Source organism: Cetorhinus maximus, chromosome 21 (genome assembly GCF_964194155.1).
Source record: "Cetorhinus maximus chromosome 21, sCetMax3.hap1.1, whole genome shotgun sequence".
NCBI lineage: Eukaryota > Metazoa > Chordata > Chondrichthyes > Lamniformes > Cetorhinidae > Cetorhinus > Cetorhinus maximus.
Window position 1 is genome coordinate 35,011,755 of NC_135899.1, and position 20,538 is coordinate 35,032,292.

The window sequence follows — 20,538 nt, forward strand, 5'->3', positions numbered from 1 at the left end:
ATTCTCTGCTGTTCTTTATATTCTGTCCAATCATCTGTCCTGCCACTCATTTTTGCGGAGTTGTATGTTTTTTCCTTAAGTTTGATGCTTTCCTGAACATCTTTAGTTAACCACGGATGGTGGGTCCTCCCCTTTGAATTTTTCTTTATGATAGGGATGTAGTTATTCTGAATACTCTGAAATATTTCATTTCTGACCATCGGAATTGGGAGCCAGATTAAAGCACAGGGATTTTAAAGAAACTTCTGTCTGTAGGATTCTGAGAGAGTTTCCCCTGATGTGAGTGTTGGTGTTAGTAAAATTAGCCAGCTCTCAGGAGTGGCTATGGGGTAGAATCGGACGCTGCTTTAGTTGGTGATGTGAATTATAGACAGATCCTCTTCAGCTGACGGGTGTTTGACTAATATCATAGGTAATGTTTGTACTCTCCTGTCTGGGAGGACTACTGTCCTGAATATGGTCAGGGTATGGGGTGAGTCTCTGCAGACATGAGTTCCCTCAGTCCATCATATCTTGATGTAATAACAGTGTGATATATTCACCTTACACTCTTCCAAGATTCATTTTGTGTTCTGGGAATGATCTTGAGAAATTTGAAATGTTTTATGATTTTGTTTGATTCAATGTTTCACGTAAGCTGAATATTGTGTTATTTGTCTGCTGTTTTATCAGTTTTCTGTATAGATTTATAACTCACATTAAATTCATTTTTTTAACTTAACTCAAACTACCTGATTTGTCAGCATGGTGTGTTCCTATTCACTGAAACATTCAGGGAGAGTCCTGTACACAATATATTGGTCAATGTCACTGTGGGCTGGTATACTTTCTCCATCAATGGGTTTATCATTTCAAGTTCACAGGAAGCATAATGTTTCCCTATGAAAGAAAGACTTGCATTTATATATCAACTTTCATGAACACAGGGTGTCCAAAAGCACTTTACAGCCATAGAAGTGCATTTTGAAGTGTAGTTACTTTTGTAGTGTAAGAAATGTGGCAGCCAATTTGCACACAGCAAGCTCCCATAAACAGCAATGTGATAGTGACCAGCTAATCTGTTTTTGTGACATTGATTGCAGGATCCATATTGGCCAGGACATCAGGGATAACTCCCATGCTCTTCTACAATGTGGTGTCATGGGATCTTTTACGGTCATTTGAGAGGGCAACCAGGGCTTTGGTTTAACTCATCTGAAAGATGGTATCTCTGACAGTGCAGCACTCCCTCAGTACTGCACTGGAGTGTCAGCCTTAGTGCTCAAGTCTCTGGAGTGAGATTTGAACCCACAACTTTCTGACTCAGAGACAAGAGCACTAACTAAGCCACAGCTGACAATAGCTTATAATATTTCTGTTGATTCAGTTTCTAAGGGGTTAAGTCCCAAGGCTGTGTAAATGCTATTCCCCCTGTAAACTGGCAGTCTGAAAGTTTGATTTGATTTAAAGTGGTAACTAGTTAGAGCTGCAGGTGTCAGTGTTGTCTTTGTGTCTGGGTTCCTGAAGCTGTGAAAGGTGGTTAAGTCCCTGGTGTCAGGAGAAGTGAAACTGATGGAGAAAAGTGGGTAGACTCCAGGAGTGAGGAACAACCTACAGACTCGGTACTGATAGAGGATTCCCACATCAAGCAAAAAACCAAACACCCTAAATCCCACTGACTCAAACAGAGCACACTCCAGAACAACCATCTTCTTCTTGAGTTCTCTGCCCAAAGGCAGGTCTGACCCACATTGCCACGAGCTCTACCACAGGAATGGCAAAGAGGCAGATCTCAAATCCACCCCAGCCGGAACAGGGATTGAACCCCGTGGTGTTGGCATTGATCTGATCCACACCAGCCGTCCAGCTAACTGAGCCAAAAGGCCTCCCAAGGACTCTGAGTTGCTGTGGCAACATCCACATTTCCATGCATATTGTAATCTGGAGCTATGGATAGTGATGGTAGAGGCTCCAACTTCTTTCCATTACATGGCTGACTAGGAATCTGCCCCCCCAACCCCCGTTACCGCTTGCCATTGCTGTGTGTTGGAAGGATTTACAAGTTCCTTTCCAGCCTGTTTGGCCATGTTATGAACACACCTTTCTTGGCCATGAAGTCTTGGAATGGGACTTGAACCCGGAGCTTCTGTCTCATGGGAGGGTCGCTACCCACTGGGCCTCAAGACTTCCAATCAATAGCCATTGACAATCTGACAACCTTTGGTATTCCTGTGTGATATTGGTCTGCAGTGCACCCTCCCACCACTAGATGAACTATAACTGGAGGACTGATCCCCATCATAAGCTGGGAAGGCACATTAGGCCAGGCGAGGGTTCAGGCTATGGGTGCAGCATCAGGTGAGGTGAAAGACCAGCAGAGAGGTCTAGTGAGGAGCGAGGATCACTTTACAAATCACTTCCCCAATTACAAAGTCAATCTCTGAGTCACAATCACTCCCACAGTCACAGCATGACAGCCCATGTCCTGCGCCGCCCTCTCCCATGGTCTCCCCGGCTTTCCTGGCCTCCCTCTCTCCTCTGGCCTCCCCATCCCGGCTTTGTCCCCTCTCTCCTGTGCCCCTCCATCAAGCAGTTGTAGCAGGTCCCCTTTCGTGAAGGACAATATCTGGGCATTGAGGAGAATCTGAAAGTTTTCATGTCTTTATTTTGAAGCTATTTAGCAAATTTCATTTATTTTTAATTGAGTTCATTATGTGGAGTTGTTGAGGTAAATATCAGAGATGCCTTAAAGGGGAAACTACACAGGAGGGAGAAAGGAACAGAAGGATATGCAGATAGGGTGAGATGAAGAGGGGTGAGAGGAGGCTGGTGTATAGCATAAACACCAACACGGACTAATTGGGCTGAATGCCCTGTTTCTGCACTGCAATTCTATGTATGTAACTTTCTGTGGTTGGATTTGAACTCACAATCTCTGGATTTTTAATCCAGCACCAGAGCAATTCAGCTGCCGTACCTGGAGGCATATTTATCGAAAGAAGAACATATGAACATGAGAAATAGGGGAAGGACAAAAACAAAAACAGAAATACCTGGAAAAACTCAGCAGGTCTGGCAGCATTGGTGGAGAAGAGCACAGTTGACGTTTCGAGTCCTCATGACCCTTTAACAGAACTAAGTAAAAATAGGAAAGGGGTGAAATATAAGCTGGTTTAGGCGGGGGGCGGTGTTGGGACAAGAAGAGCTAGGTAAAGGGCCAGTGATAGGTGGAGATAACTAAAAGATGTCACAGACAAAAGGACAAAGGTGTTGAAGGTGGTGATATTATCTAAAGGAATGTGCTAATTAAGGGTAGAAAGCAGGACAAACAAGGTACAGATAGCCCTAGTGGGGGTGGGGTGAAGGAATCAAAAAAGGCTAAAAGGTAGAGATAAAACAATGGATGGAAATACATTTAAAAATAATGGAAATAGGTGGGAAAAGAAAAATCTATATCAATTATTGGAAAAAACAAAAAGGAGGGGGAAAAAATGGAAAGGGGGTGGGGATGGAGGAGAGAGTTCATGATCTAAAGTTGTTGAACTCAGTATTCAGTCCGGAAGGCTGTAAAGTGCCTGGTCGGAAGATAAGGTACTGTTCCTCTAGTTTGCGTTGAGCTTCCCTGGAACAATGCAGCAAGCCAAGGACGGACATGTGGGCATGAGAGCAGGGTGGAGTGTTGAAATGGCAAGCAACAGGGAGGTCTGGGTAATGCTTGTGGACAGACCGAAGATGTCCTGCAAAGTGGTCACCCAGTCTGCGTTTGGTCTCTCCAATGTAGAGGAAACCGCATTGGGAGCAACGAATGCAGTCGACTAAGTTGAGGGAAGTGCAAGTGAAATGTTGCTTCACTTGAAAAGACTCGGCACTTTACAGCCTTCCGGACTGAATATTGAGTTCAACAATTTTAGATCATGAACTCTCTCCTCCATCTCCACGCCCTTTCTGTTTCTCCCCCTCCTTTTTGTTTTTTCCAATAATTTATATAGATTTTTCTTTTCCCACCTATTTCCATTATTTTTAAATGTATTTCCATCCATTGTTTTATCTCTACCTTTTAGCCTTTTTAATATTCCTTCACCCCAACCCACCCCCACTAAAGCTATCTGTACCTTGCTCATCCTGCTTTCTACCCTTAATTAGCACATTCCTTTAGATAATATCACCACCTTCAACACCTCTTTGTCCTTTTGTCTGTGACATCTTTTGGTTATCTCCACCTAACACTGGCCCTTTACCTAGCTCTTCTTGTCCCAACACCACCCCACCTTAAACCAGCTTATATTTCACCCCTTTCCTATTTTTACTTAGTTCTGTTGAAGGGTCATGACGAAACGTCAACTGTGCTCTTCTCCACCGATGCTGCCAGACCTGCTGAGTTTTTCCAGGTATTTCTGTTTTTGTTTTTGATTTCCAGCATCCGCAGTTCTTTGCTTTTAAATAGGGGAAGGAGTAGGCCATTCGGCCCCGCAAGCCTGCCCCACCATTCAATAAGATCATGGCTGAACTGCCCCAGGCCTCAACTCCTCTTTTGTGCCAGCTCCTCATAGCCCTCAACTCCCCAATATTTCGAAAATCTATCTACCTCTTCTTTATTACTTTTAGTGATCTAGCCTCCACAACTCTCTGGGGTAGAGAATTCTGGACATTCACTACTCTCTGAATGAAGAGATTCCTTCGCATCTCAGTTTTAAATGAGTGTCTCCCTTATTCTCTAACTATGTCCCCTAGTTCAAGATTCCCCCACTAGTGGAAACATCTCAGCATCTACCCTGCCAAGACCCCTCAGAATCTTGTACGTTTCAATAAGATCACCCCTCATTCTTCTAAACTCTAATGAATAAAGGCCTAACCTGTTTCGCCGTTCTTGATAAGTCAACCCCTTCAACACAGGAATCAGTCTAATGAATCTCTTTTGAACTGCCTCCAATGCCAGTATATCCTTTCTTAAATACGGGGACCAAAACTGAACACCGTACTTCAGGTGTGGCCTCACCAATACCCTGTCCAGTTGTAACAAAACTTCCCTATTTTTAAACTCAGACTCCATAGCAATACAGGCCAAAATTCTATTTGCCTTCTTAATTACTTGCTGCACCTGCATGCTAATTTTTTGTGTTTCTTGCACAAGAACATCCAGATCCCTTTGTGCTGCACATTTTTGGAATCTCTCTCCATTTAAATAATAGTCTGCCTTTTGATTCTTCCTACCAAACTGCGTGACCTCACACTTTCCTACATTAAACTCCATCTACCAAGATTTTGCCCACTCACTCAATCTATATCCCCTTGCAGTTCCTTATGTTCTCATCACGACATGCCCTCCCACCTATTTTTGTATCATCAACAAATTTGGACACATTACACTCTGCCCCCTCCTCCAAGTCATTAATATAGATAGTAAATAATTGAGGCCCTAGGACTGATCCTTGTGGCACTTCACTAGTTATGTCTTTCCAAACTGAAAAAGACCCATTAATGCTGTCTCTTTGTCTTCTGAGTGTTAACCAATCCTCAATCCATGCTAATACATTACCCCCAATACTGTGAGCTCCTATCTTGTGCAACAATCTTTTATGTGGCACCTTATTGAATGCCTTTTGGAAATCCAAATACACACCTACCAGTTCCCCTTTATCAACTCTGCTTGTTATATCCTCAAAGAACTCTAGCAAATTTGTCAGAGATGATTTCCCTTTCATAAAACCATGTTGACTCTGATTGCGTTCAGCTTTTCTAAATGCACTGCTATATCTTCCTTAATAATGGACTCTAGCATTTTCGCAATGACAGGTGTTAGGCTGACTGACCTATAGTTTCCTGCTTTTTGTCTCCCTCCCTTCTTGAACAGGGGTGTCACATTAGCTGTTTTCCTCTCCGCTGGGACCCTCCCAGAATCCAGTGAGTTCTGGAATATTTTGATCAATGCCTCCACTATCTCTGCAGCCACTTCCTTTAAAACCCTTGGAAATGCCTTTCAATACCTTCTTAAGGCCTCAGCCTTTCTCTTGAAACCATTCCAACTTTGCAAGACTTAATTCTTTTCTGATTCTCACCCCAGTGACTGTCAGGCCACGACTGGCCAGTCCATTAGTCCTGACTGTCACTGAGCTGATTTAATTGGTTTTTAATTACATCTTCCAGTTGATGACACAAACAGGGCACTGTATAATTAGGGGGATAGATACTGTTCTCTGCAGCCATCAGCGTGAGCCCCGAAGGCTGTGTTGCCTACCAGGTGCCAGGGTTAAAGACATCTCCTCAAGGCTGGAGAGGAACTTGGAGTGGGAGGGGAGGGATCCAGTTGTCGTCATCCATGTTGGTACCAACGACATTGATAGGACTAGAAAGGAGGTTCTGCTGAAAGAATTTGAACAATTAGGAACTAAATTAAAAAGCAGACCCTCCAAGGTAATAATCTCGGGATTGCTATCTGAGTCACCGGCAAACTAGCATAGGGTAAATAAAATCAGGAGTTAAATACATGGCTCAGAGATTGGTGTGGGAGGAATGGGTTTTAGTTCATTGGACACTGGCACCTGTACTGGGGTAGAAGGGAACTGTTTTGATGGGATGGGCTTCACTTGAACTGTGCTGGGACCAGTGCCCTGGTGAACCAAATAACTAGGGCTGTAGAGAGGGCTTTAAACTAAATAGGAGTGGGGAGGATTCTGGAAAGGGGATACGTAGGCTTACAAAGCAAAAGGATATGGCAGCCTTGCAGGGCAGCTACTTAGGTAATCATACCCAGAGTGTGGCAGGAAGGGACAGAGTGTACAAACATAAAAAACAGCAACTAATAGGGTCAAAGGGGGAAAAAATGGTAAAAAGGCAAAATTAATGGCTCTCTACTTAAATGCACGTAGTACTGGGAACAAAATAAATGAACTAACGGCACAAATAGAGGTTAATGGGTATGATCTTATATCCATTACAGAGGCATGGCTACAAGCAGATCAAAGCTGGGAACTAAATATTCAGAGGTATGTGACTTGAAAGGCAGGAAGGAAAATGTGGTGGAGTAGCTTTGTTAGTATGAGATGGAACAAGTACGATAGCAAGAAATTATCTTGGATCTGAAGATGTGGAATCCATGTGGGTGGAGGTAAGAAATAACAAGGGGAAGACGACGACACTGGTGAGTGTAGTCTATAGGCACCCAGACAGTAGCTATACTGTAGGACAGGGAATAAATCAGGAGATAATGAGGGCATGTAAAAAAAGGCAGTATATTAATCATAGGTGATTTTACTCTTCAAATAGATTGGGAAAATCAAATTTGCAGAGGTAGGCATAAGCAAGAATTCACAGTATACAGGACAGTCTCCTGGAACAATATGTTGTGGATTCAGCCAGGAATCAGGCTATTTTGGATCTGGTAATGCGCATGAGGCAGGTTTAATAAATGATCTCAGAGTAAAAGATCCCCTCGGAAACAGTGACCATAACATAGTGGAATTTAGCATTCAGTTTGAGAGTGAGAAACTTCGTTTGGAAACAACTGTGCTAAACTTAACTAAGGATAATTACAAAGGAATGAGGGCAGAGTTGGCTGGAGTGGACTGGGAAAGGAATTTAGCAGAAAAGGCGGTTGATGAACAGTGGCAGACATTTAAGAAAATAGTTCATGACTCTCAACAAAGGTATATCCCAGTGAGGAAGAAGGATTCAAGGAAGGGGATAAACCAACCATGGTTAACCAAGGAAGTTAAGGATAGTATCAAAGCGAAAGAAAAAAACATACAATTTGGCAAAGATTAGTGGTAAGCCAGGGTATTGGGAAAGATTTAAAAACCAACAGAAGATGACCAAAAAAAAAATAAAGAGGGAGAAAATAAACTTTGAGGGTAAGCTAGCAAGTAATATAAAAACAGACAGTAAGAGCTTCTTTAAATATATAAAAAGGAAGAGAGAGGCCAAAGTCAATATAGGCTTAGAGAATGAGGCTGGGGAAATAATAATGGGGAACCAGGAAATGGCAGAGGAGTTGAATAAATACTTTGCATCAGTCTTCATGGTAGAAGACACTAACAGCATTCCAAAAGTACTAAATAATCAAGGAGCAAAAGAGGTGGGGAGGAAATAAATGCAATAGCTATCACTAGAGAAAAAGCACTAAGGAAACTAATGGGGGCTAAAGGCCGATAAGTCTCCTGGACCTAATGGGTTGCATCCTAGGATACTAAAGGAAGTAGCTGCAGAGATAGTGGATGCACTGGTAGTAATCTTCCAAGAATCCTTAGATTCTGGAAAAGTCCCAGGGGATTTGAAACTGCCAATGTAACACCCTTATTCAAAAAGGGAGGGAAACAAAAAACAGGTAATGATAGGTCAGTTAGCTTAACATCTGTCATTGGGAAAATGTTAGAGTCTATTATAAAGGATGTAATAGCAGAGCATTTAGAAATATGGCCAGAATTTTCTGTTTGTCGGGTGGGCGGGCCCGACCGACTTGGTGGTAGGCGGGCGGCCGATTGCCGCTGGCGAAATGGGCTGTGCAGCCATTTTCCGCGGGCGGGCCAATTAAGGCCCAGCCAGCAGGTTAGTGACTCCCGTGGAGAACGGGAAAATCGTCGTGGGGGCGGGCAGCCTCAGACTGCCGGTTCCAATGGGGAACCGGTTCCAATGGGGAACCGGCAGTCTGTATAAAGAGTGGCCAGGCAGCCTGCTGGAGGCAGTGCACCATGGCCACTCATGGAGAGAGGGAGGGAGGACCGAATGGACAGCAGCATGAGCAGGAGGAGGGGGGCAGGCTGGAGGAGAGGCCAACAGGGGGCCACTGTGCCCCCCGATTTTCAGATGCATGCCTTGCTGTCCTTCTGCAAAAGGTGTCTATCTGTCAGCACCTTCTATATCCGGAGGATGGGTGGAGGAGGGCCTCCCCATGTCACCAGCCAGGTGTGGGAGAACCACATGGCACTCAACTTAGATAAATGCCACCACGATACTCATCCCTGCGCCAAGGGGAAATGTTGCCTTCTGCCCACCCGGTCTATGCCCCTCCTAACGGAATGAAGGCCAATAATATGACCTCTCAATCTTCTGTGATCGACGGCAAATGTCGCAACTGTTTGCGATGTTTCCTCAGCCCCGCAACTATCCAGGCCACAATGCATCCAGGTCAGGTACCTCTGCACTCTCCCCACTCCTGTGGTACATAACATGCCATGTGGCATTCCTGAGGCCATCTGACCAGCCTGTCTGCATGTGCGTTTAATGGTTGGGGCTTCTCTTGACTCTTTTCCACCTCACCAATGTTCGTCTCCTTAGGGTCTTGAAGGGTGAGCGACTTATGAGGCTGGGGGGAAAAGGTTTAACTGACTGTACGCTAACTGATGCAGTGTCCTTGTTAATTTCAGCATCACCACCAGAGCGACCCGCACCTCAACACCACAGACCCCCTCCACACCTGAGGGCCAACAAGTGCAACTTGCGACACATCATTTAAGCCAACCAGGCACCAGCGCAGACACACACACCTCGGGGGGGACTTTACCATCGGCTAGTGTCCTGAGTCACAGTGGAGTGGGCACTTCACAATCGCTGGAGGAGATGATAGGGGCAGAGAGTGCCGATGGCGCCAGCAGCCGGAGGGCTGCAGGAGACGAGGCACATGCTGAGTCCGGCACTGATGACGTGCCTCTGGAGTTGTCCCCAATGCAGCAGCTGCAGGACAGGCAGCAGGAAGTGCATTTGCATCTGGCAGGGTTACATGAGGGAATGGTTCAGTTGCTCTCTGCGATGGAGGAGTCCAGGCAGAGTGCACGTGAAAGTTTGGCGCTTAGGGCAGAGCTTCAGGCTTCCTCCAGTAAGAGATTGGCGACTCTCATGGAGAGGGGCTTCAATCGAATGGAACATTTTATGATTGGGATATGCTCTGACCTGCAAGCCCTCACAGCAGTACTGACCACGGGTGGTCATTCCCAATGTGGGAGATGTTGTGGACACCAAGCATCGGCACTCGGTGCCCATGCATCTGCGGTGAGCAGGGAGGTCAAAAGGGACCTCACATCAACACAGCAGCTGCCTGTCGTCGCTGCGAGCTCCTCTCAGGGCCCTCCGGATGAGGGCAGCAGCTCCTCCGCCCCTCTGCCAATCAACGTTTCTTCCATTGAGGCTTCAGGAACTGGCCACTCCCTCCCAGGTGGAGCCATCACAGGCTCCACGGGCCAGAGGACGCCTGCCAAGGTCATTGAGGCCAACAGGACAGCAGAGTCAGCAGGCTGTCTCTCAAGCCACTCCGAACGATGGGGCGGCACCTAGACATAGCACCTGAAAACATAAGCATAAGGCACCTTAGGCACTCCACGGGTATGTCACTGGTGATTTTTTGTTGCCCTTAGAATAGGGACCCAAATTATTCTTATTGCAATGGAGTGTTGTTTGCTTTTCTTTTGGACAGAATGAAGTCCACCTTTGTGACCATGGCTGAGGGTCCTTTGTTTGTGGTGCATTTTTCTTTTTCACATATTTATCATGAGTGTTTGAGTGGACATTGATGTTTCTGTACTAAGCCCTTAGTTGCAGCTGAACAGGTGGAAGATGTGGCACCTCAGTGCCACGTGTGGAAGTGCCAGGCAATGCTGTTCCTGCTGATCCATGTGTGTGGAGCTAGCTGAAGGTTCTTTGGATTAAATTGTCCCGTGTGTCCCTGCCTACTTGGTGTAGTAGCGGGTTGGCGTTCTGTCCCTCATCATCGCCCTGTGCTTCCTCATCCTCTGAGGCACCGCTGGATTCATCATGTACAGCCTCATCCAGGGCATCAAGGTCTTCATCGTTAACTGCATCCCCCCTTTCCAGCGCAAGATTGTGCAGGGCGCAGCAGACTACCACGATCAGAGAGACGCGATCTGGGGGGTACTGGAGTGTGCCGCCTGAGCGGTCCAGGCAATGGAAGTGCATCTTGAGAAGACCGATGGCTCTCTCCACCACAGCCCTTGTGGTGCCCTGGCTCCTATTGTAGCACTGCTCAGCTTCTGTTCTTTGACGGCGTAGTGGCATCATGAGCCACCTTCACAGGGGATAGCCCTTGTCACCCAGCAGCCATCATCTAGCCGAGCTGGAGCACTGAAGAGCCCCAGCACCTGGGAGTGTCTGAGAATGTAGGCGTCGTGGGAGCTGCCTGGGTACTATGCACAGACTCGTAAAATCAGCATCCTGTGATCACACACAATCTGCACGTTCATGGAGTGGAAGCCCTTCCTGTTGCCGAAGGCACCGGGCTCACCCGCTGGCACCTTGATGGCCACATGTGCACTGTCTATAGTACCCTGGATGCGGGGGAAGCCAGCAATGGCCGCAAAGCCTCTGGCTCGCTGTGCCTGACTTGCCTGGTCGCAACGGAAGTGGATGAAGGTGGATACCCTTCTGAACAGAGCATCTGTAACCTGCTTGACACAAGTGTGGACAGCTGATTGGGAGACACCACAAAGATCACCCACGGAGCCCTGGAAGGAGTCAGAGGCATAGAAGTGGAGGGCAACTGTGAGCTTCAGAGCCGCTGGCATGGGGTGTCCACCCACACAGTTAGGAGAGATCTCAGGGCCAATCATCTGACAGATATAGTTGACTGTCTCCCTTGAGAGTCGGAGCCTCCTTCGGCACTGCACCTCAGTCATATTGAGATAGCTGCTTCGCTGCCTGTATACCCTGGCAGTAGGATAGTGGCATTTTCTGTGGCCCCTTGCCCTTGGACAACCTCTTGGCCCTGCGCCCCTTGTGCCTGCGCCTGGCCTCCCAAAGGTGGCTCCTCTGGAGGCTGATTGTCCTGACCTGGCCTCCTCCTTATTCTATCCCTCCCTTCCTCCTCAGGGGAGCTGCCTCCAGTGGAGAGGTCAGAACCCATACCCCCAGGCTAAATGGAGGTCTCCGGAAAGCTGCAGGCCCGAGAAAGTTTACTGTCTGCAGAATGGTTTCAAAGTACACAAGCAGCTCTTGGAAATCGATGAGAACTGCTAACAATCACACAGGCAACTTTTAAACACTTTCAGCAATTAAAACTTCGTGGAAAACATGAACAACCCCTCATATCCCACATATCCCGCCAGTGCATTAGTTTTCTTAAAAAATCTCCTACCCGCCTGCCGTTGGGCCCATGCTCCGACCCGAAGTTCGCACGGGCCCCTCAAAATCCTGAACAATTGGCAAGTTAAGGGCCTTAATGAGGCCTTCAATTAAAGGCGGGCGAATGCCCTGCTGCTGAGCACGCCCGCCGACCCAAATATCGTGATGCCGCGTGCTGACGTCGGGACGCTCGCACAACATTTTAAGCGCTGACATGCGGGCTCCGCTACCCACACATCAGCCGGAAAATTCTGGCCATAATCTAATCAAGCAGAGTCAGCATGGCTTCACTAAGGGGAAATCATGAGGTGTACAAGATTATGAGGGGCATGGACAGGGTGGATAGGGAGCAGCTGTTCCCTTAACTTGAAGGATCAGTCACAAGGGGGCATAAGTTCAAGGTGAGGGGCAGGAGGTTTAGGGGGGATGTGAGGAAAAACTTTTTTACCCAGAGGGTGGTGATGGTCTGGAATGCGCTGCCTGGGAGGGTGGTGGAGGCGGGTTGCCTCACGTCCTTTAAAAAGTGCCTGGATGAGCACTTGGCATGTCATAACATTCAAGGCTATGGGCTAAGTGCTGGTAAATGGGATTAGGTAGGTAGGTCAGGTGTTTCTCATGTGTTGGTGTAGACTCGATGGGCCGAAGGGCCTCTTCTGCACTGTGATTCTGATTCTGACAAATTTATTAGAATTCTTTGAGGAGGTAACAAGCAGGATAGATAAAGGAGAACCAGTAGATGTTATATATTTGGATTTCCAAAAGGCATTTGATAAGGTACCACACATAATGCTACTTAATAAGAGCCCATGGTGTTGGGAGTAGTATATTAGCATGGATAGAGGACTGGCTAACTAATGGAAGACAGAGAGTTAAGATACGGGGAGCATTTTCAGGGTGGGAACCTGTAACCTGCAACCTCGAGTGCCCCAGGGATCAGTGCTGGGGCCACAATTATTTACAATATAGATTAATGATTTGGATGAGGGAAATGAATGTACTATCTGCCAAGTTTGCGGATGACACAAAAATAGGTGGGAAGGCAAGTGGCGAAGATGACACAAGGAGTCTACAGAAGGATATAGACAGGTTAAGTGAGTGGGCAAAACATGGCAGATGGAATATAATGTGGGAAAATGTGAGGTTATGCACTTTGGCAGGAAGAATATCGGAACTGAACATTATTTAAATGGAGAAAGACTGCAGCACAGAGGGATTTGGGGGTCCTTGTGCATGAATCCTAAAAAGCTAACATACAAGTTCAGCAGGTAATAGGTAAGGCAAATGGAATGTTGGCCTTTATTTCAAAGGGAATGGAATATAAAAATAGTAAAGTCTGGCTAAAACTATACAAGGCACTAGTTAGACCACACCTAGAATACTGTGAACAATTTTAGTTCCTTTATTTAAGGAAAGATATACTGGCATTGGAGGCAGTCCAGAGAAGGTTCACTAGGTTGATTCCAGGGATGGAGGGATTTTCTTATGAGGAGAGGTTGAGTAGGTTGGCCCTGTACTCATTGGAGTTTAGAAGAATGAAAGGCGACCTTATTGAAACATATAAGATTCTTGGGGGGCTTGACAGGGTAGATGCTGAGAGGTTGTTTCCCCTTGTGGGAGAGTCTAGGATCAGAGGGCATAATCTCAGAGTTTAAGACAGAAATGAGGAGGAATTTTTTCTCTCAGAGGGCTGTTAATCTGTGGAATTCTTTACCGCAGAGGGCTGCAGATGCTGGGTTGTTAAGTATATTCAAGGCTGAGATAGACAGATTTTTGAATCAGTCAGGGAATCGAGGGTTATGGGGAAAAGGCAGGAATGTGGAGTTGAGGCTTATCAGATCAGCCATGATCTCGGTGAATGGCGGAGCAGACTCGATGATCCGAATGGGCTACTTCTGCTCCTACGTCTTATGGTCTATGGTCACCCAGTTTAAAAGGATGGCAATGTATCACCCATAAAGAACAATGGCATCTTTTACTCTACCAGGTTTAATCTGATTTGGAACAAAGTCCTTTTCATTAGGACTCGATACCGCAGTGTCTCAGTATTCCCACCTCATGAAGTTTTCTTTCAATGTACTCTACTTCAACTGAAAACATTTTCAAAACTCATAGCTCAAAATCAATGAATCGTTCCTGTTGTTTGTTTATTATGTGGATAAATCAAAAATACATCAATCAAAAATCATTAATTACATTGGCTGTTGATAACATAACTTATTAATTACATAACTCAATCAGGGCTTATTCAAAGCTTTGAATTGATCTTAATACTGTGACACAACAACGCAGGATACAAAATGGCTGAAGAAGCCACTATCATTCATCTCAAAATGGCCTCCTTGACCTTGTGTCTTTAACTCAATCAAAACAATTGACTTTATTGGATTTACTTTAATAAAAATTGAGCCCTTTAGTGAAAATCTAATTCCAACCTCTCCAAACTACCTACAGAGCTAGGAGAGAATTCCTCCATCTCTTCTGTGACCCTCCCTCCTGTACATGTGCTGATCCCACCACTGCACGTCATCGCTGCCTTGGATGCTGTAGGTCTTCCTCTACTGATCTGCTGTCAAACACATCAGAGGCTACACATCCCACACGGATGTCAGTTTGAAAACCTCCGAGGATGAAGGATGCTATTCCCAGAAATCTCTGTCAAATCTTTACTGGGGGAACTGAGACGGCAGCTACAATAAGTGAGGTTTTATTCAGATGGGACAATAACAAGTTTCAATCCCACCTGATCTCCTGCTCAAAGTCGCCTCCGTTTCGCCGGTCAGTTTCCCAAGCTTCAGGAAACTCATGTTACTCCAGAAATATTTGGAGCATTTTGAATTTTAAACAATGTTCCATGCGGTGTGTAAAATGGTTACTGCCCTCAAACCTTTATTTACATATGATGACATCGGAGGTCACATTAATATGGAAAGCCACAGTGTAAAAAGGGGTTTATCCAGACACCCTCCTTTTTGTTTGCAAGATACTCCACATAAATAGTCCATAAAGAAAATTATCACACTTGAACAAGCAAATGCTTTGCTCTTTCTAATCTGTTCCAAATTTCTCTGTCCCTACACACACATTGCACATATAATCTTTAAAGCATTCAGTTCTTCACTTCCAAATGATATCCCTGCAAATGAAGTGACATCATTTGTAAACACTTTGGACCAGATGGAAGCGATTTGAGAAAAATGCTTTGAAATGTCTTGTGGTCAGACTCTACCATCACTTTCTCTTTCCCAAACAGCTACTGGTTGAAATGCTCACAAACAAAAACAATAGCCAAGCTCTCTTTCTCAATCTGTGTATAGCGTCATTCAGTTTGTGTTAATTCTCTGGCTACAAACACAACTGGTTGTCCTTGCTCCATGAGGGTTGCTTCAAGTCCTGTTTCACTGGCATCTCACTGCAGGGTGACTTCATCATTGACATCATCGTACCTCAGCACTGGCGTTGTCGTCACTAGTTGTTTGATGTGAGTGAAAGCTGCTTCTTGTTCTGTGACCCAATATCACTGAACATCCTTTGCAGTGAGTTTGTGTAGAGATTCACACTCTGATGACAGATTGGCTAGAGCTTGTTCCCATGAAAATTTGTGAAGGTTTGTCAGACACCTCACACTTGGACGGTTACTTCCGTGTGAATGCGTTGGTGTACACGGAGGCTTCGAGACTGTGAGAATGATTTGTTACACGCCTCGCACGTGAATGGTTTCTCCCCTGTGTGAATGCGTTGGTGTGTGCGGAGACTCGATGACCGTGAGAATGATTTTTCACAAACCTCACACGTGAATGGCTTCTCCCCAGTGTGAATACGTTCGTGTGTGCGGAGGTGTGATGAATTTGAGAATGATTTGTAGCACACCTTACACATGAATGGTTTCTCCCCTGTATGAATGCGTTGGTGCCTGCAGAACTCCGATGACCGTGAGAAAGATTTGTCACAAACCTCACAGGTGAATGGCTTCTCCCCAGTGTGAATGCGCTCATGTGTGCGGAGGTACGATGAATTCGAGAACGATTTGCAGCACACCTCGCACATGAATGGTTTCTCCCCTGTGTGAATGCGCTGGTGCACACGGAGTTCCGTTGGCCGGGAGAATGATTTGTCACAAACTTCACATGTGAACGGTTTCTCTCCTGTGTGAATGTGTTGGTGTCCCCGGAGGGCTGATGAATCCGAGAATGATTTGTCACACATCTTGCATGTGAATGGTTTCTCCCCTGTGTGAATGCGTTGGTGTGCACGGAGGTTTGATGCCTGTGAGAATGATTTGTCACAAACCTCACATGTGAAAGGTTTCTCCCCAGTGTGAATGCGTTGGTGTCCCTGGAGGGCTGATGAATCTGAGAACGATTTGTCACACATCTTGCATGTGAATGGTTTCTCGCCTGTGTGAATGCGTTGATGTACACGGAGATTTGATGCCTGTGAGAATGATTTGTCACAAACCTCACATGTGAATGGTTTCTCCCCAGTGTGAATGCGTTGGTGTCCTCGGAGGGCTGATGAATCTGAGAACGATTTGTCACACATCTTGCATGTGAACGGTTTCTCGCCAGTGTGAATGCGTTGGTGTCTCCGGAGAGTCTGGGACCGCGAGAATGATTTTTTGCACACCAAACATGTGAATGGTTTCTCCCCTGTGTGGACTGTCTGATGGAACAGGAGTTTCAATGACTGAGAGAATGATTTGTTACACACCTCACACTTGAATGGTTTCTCCCCTGTGTGAATACGTTGGTGTACGCGGAGGTTCGATGAGTCAGAAAATGATTTGTCACAGACATCACAAGTGAATGGTTTCTCCCCTGTGTGAACACGATGGTGTAGACGGAGATTGGATGACTGTGCAAATGATTTGTCACACACCTTGCACGTGAACAGCTTCTCTCCCGTGTGAATCCTCTGGTGTCTCAGAAGCTTGGAGGAATTGGTAAAAGTTGCCTCACACACCTCACACCTGAGGAGTTGCTTCCCCATGTGAATCCTCTGGTGTATCAGGAGACTCGAAGATGTCACAAAAGCTTCATCACACATCTCACATTTAAACCGTTTCTCTTCCATGTGGCTGCCCTTGACGTAACAGTGGTTGTAAGAGATGCACTTTGTGTGCTACGAGATCTTATGAGCCCGTGGAGTCCTCCTCACACACCTCACACTTGAACAGCCTCTCACCAGTAAGAATGAGTCAGTGGTTCATGAGGCTAAATGAATGATTGAAGCTCTCACCACACTTGGAGCCACTTACACTTCTTCCCAGCCTCACCCTGACCGATCACCCACAGCCGAACCTTCGGAAAGGTTGGTTCTGATGAAAGGTTCCACACCACTGACCAGTTTCAGTTCTGATGATATGTCAAAGCTCCCCTGACCCGACCGATTTCCAGATGATGGTTTCACTGCCCAACTTTCTCCGCGTTGAGCAATGATGTGAAGGGACTGGATGTCTTCCCACAGTTGTGCAGTTGTTCCTTGGGTGATGGTCAGGATCTATCTGTGATGTCTATCCTCTCTGTATTCTGTGGTGTAGTACGGGGCAATCCTTCTGTAAAACAGGAAAAGGAAACATGATTTCCTCCAACTCCCTCTCCTCCTTTGCTGAAGGGGCTGACTCCTCAGTTAGAGACTGTTTCACAGTGAGTGCCAGGCGGCTATTCCCCTGTGTGGGGGACCAGATACAAGTCCTTTCTTTTTCCTCACTTGACTGTCACACACCCTCTGTTTCCAGCAGGGACACTGGAGAGTGACCAGGACCAGACAATGTGGCTACTTTCTTTCCTGTGCCCAGACCCCCTATTCTGGGAAATTAGACACACTGCACTCGCTCAGACTGGACATCACAAATCCCAGTCACAGGGTCAAAACGATCAAATCCAAGCCCAGACTATTGGGAAATGCTGAGGCATTCAGATAAAATCATCAGAGAAGGCAATAAGAGGCGTTTCAATAAATATGTTGACAGGCATGGCAGCCGAATTGCTATGGTGCTGGATTAACAATCCAGAGATTGAGAGTTCAAATCTAACCTCGGAAAGTTACACACATAGAATTACAGTGCAGAAAAAGGCCATTCAGCCCAGTTGTTCGATGCTGGTGTTCATGCTTCACACGAGCCTCCACTCATTCCTCTTCATCTCACCCTCTCAGTATATCCTTCCGTTCCTTTCTCCCTCGTGTGCTCATCTAGTTTCCCCTTAAAGGTATCTATGCTGTTCACCTCAACCACTCCATGTTGTGAAACTGAATTTAATAAATTTTGGAATTTGTGGAATAGATTCAAAATAAAAATATGAAAACTTTCAGATTGTCCTAAAAACCCAACTATTGTCCTTCAGGGAAGGGAACCTGCTACAACTGCCTGGTCTGGTCTACATGTGACTCCAGTCCCACACAACATGGTTGACTCTGAACTACCCTCTGAAGTGGCCAAGCAAATAATGATAAACAATCACTACAAAGTCCAATAATAAGAGGAAAATCAGATCGATCTGGACAATCCTGGCATTGTGTCAGAATAAGATTCTGTAAAGTGTCTCTTACCAAGGTCTGAGGACAAGTACCCAAGTGAGGAGAGCTGCCCCACAGACTGGTCAAGTAGCAGTGATACAGATTGATACGATTCAGTGAGTAGCAGTGATACTCACTGAATCGTATCAATCTGGAAACATCCCAGACTCCTCCGTCACCATCCCTGGGTATGTCCCATCCCACTGGCAGGTGGGGAAGTCTCAATATTGACTCCATGGAGTCTCATGGCTTCGGGTCAAACAAGTTCAAGGGAAACTACCACTCCCCTCCAAACTGATGAATGAGTACTTCACCATGTTTATCATCACTAGGGAAGAAGACGAAGGACAGATCCCAAAACTGGGTATCCATGAGGTGCAGTGAGCCATCAGCAGCAGCAGGATTGTATTTCACCACAATCGCACAGCCCTCATTCCATGATTATCATCAAACCAGTAGATATATGTCAGGAGCAGCACTGACTCCATCTCTGCCACTTGCCTCTCTGTCCACTGCTTCCTGTCTACCTGGTATGAGATAAGGAACTACCCTAAACCCCACCCCCCACCCCATCCATGCAGGGAGGGGGACTGCAGCCTGAAGGTGCATCCTTCAGTGCTCCTTGACACACTGAGTTTGAACTAGTGTGCAGCCATTCCTACCCTGCTCTGCTGCCAGTTATAGGTTATAACCCGATCTCCCTTTACAAAGAGTCTGGCCCCTCACTGGGAGACTGCTTCACATTGCGGGTCAGTAGGATAGTGAATCAAGAATCATGAAGGGAACACCTGGTCACTTTCTGACTTACTACAATAAACAACAACAACTGGCATTTATATAGCACCTTTATCATTATGGAACATCCCAAGGTGCTTTGCAAGACTGTGAACAATATTTGGGAGCTTGCTGTGCACATACTGGCCACCAGGCTTCCTAGATTGCAACAGTGACTACACTCTTAACATGGAAAGTTTTAAAGTTGTGAAGAGCTTTGGAGCATCTGGTGGTTGTGAAAGGCTCTATATAAATGCAGTCTTTTTTCTTTTTTGACGAGGTTTTAGAGATCGGGTTGTGGGAGATCTTGGAGGGATTTGAAAAGACAGGAAACATCCAGATCCCAACACACAGACAGAACTGACCATTCACATCCACAGGATAATAACCAGCTCCCAACACACACACAGAACTCAACAATAGGAAATCAGTAAGAATCCTCAGACACTCTGCACCTCCCAGATAATTACACCTCATCTTCTCATATTCAGTAATGAGCCATCAACAAAAGTCAGCCTGTAAATCAGAAGGGAAATGCTTCCAATAAACACACTCAATATCCAACACACAGCTCCAGGCAAACAGTTCAGCACAAAGCACCGAGTAAACAGCTCTCTCAGCTGGATGTTCTCACACAGCATAAGGGGCATTTCCAGACCTGATTCCCCACAGGATAGTCAGGCTGCCTGAAGATTAGTGTGGATATTATGTGATGTAATTATTATAAATTGTGTTCGTTCACTCACCATGTCCTGAGTTGGTTTTGAGTCCCTACAGGAAGTGAAGCAGCTGTGGAACAGGAAGGGGAGGGAATGGGCAGAGTGGGTGGGGCTCTCTGATTGACGTCTCTCACAGCCAATCCAAATATTTCTGGAGTAACATGAGTTTCCTGAAGTTTGGGAAACTGACCGGTGAAATGGAGGCGACTTTGAGCAGCAGATCAGGTGGGGATTTAAACTTGTCATTGTCCCATCTGAATAAAACCTCACTTATTGCAGCTGCTGTCTCAGTTCCCCCTGGTAAATGTTTGACAGAGATTTCTAGTGTGGGAATAACATTCTTCATCCTCGGAGACTTTCAAACTGACAACATCAGTGTGGGATGTGTAGTCTCAGATGTGTTTGACAGCAGATCAGAAGAGGCATCCAAGGCAGCGATGACATGCAGTGGTGGGATCAGCAGGTTTACAGGAGAGATGGACACAGGAGA

At 46.0% G+C, this 20,538-nt stretch overlaps 2 protein-coding genes and 1 pseudogene across 3 annotated transcripts in view; 2 read left to right on the plus strand and 1 right to left on the minus strand.

Moving 5' to 3' along the window:
* LOC144695207 (uncharacterized) overlaps positions 1-20,538 on the plus strand; it is a 469,933-nt gene that overhangs the window by 296,211 nt on the left and 153,184 nt on the right. The gene's annotated exons all lie outside the window — the stretch shown is intronic.
* LOC144695266 (uncharacterized) overlaps positions 1-20,538 on the plus strand; it is a 290,534-nt gene that overhangs the window by 257,183 nt on the left and 12,813 nt on the right. The window lies entirely within an intron of this gene.
* Positions 14,162-20,538, minus strand: part of LOC144695164 (uncharacterized) — a 65,807-nt pseudogene continuing 59,430 nt past the window's right edge. Inside the window, exon 4 of the transcript XR_013579894.1 lies at positions 14,162-17,160. The product of XR_013579894.1 is annotated as an uncharacterized LOC144695164 (transcript). The remainder of the gene's footprint in view (positions 17,161-20,538) is intronic.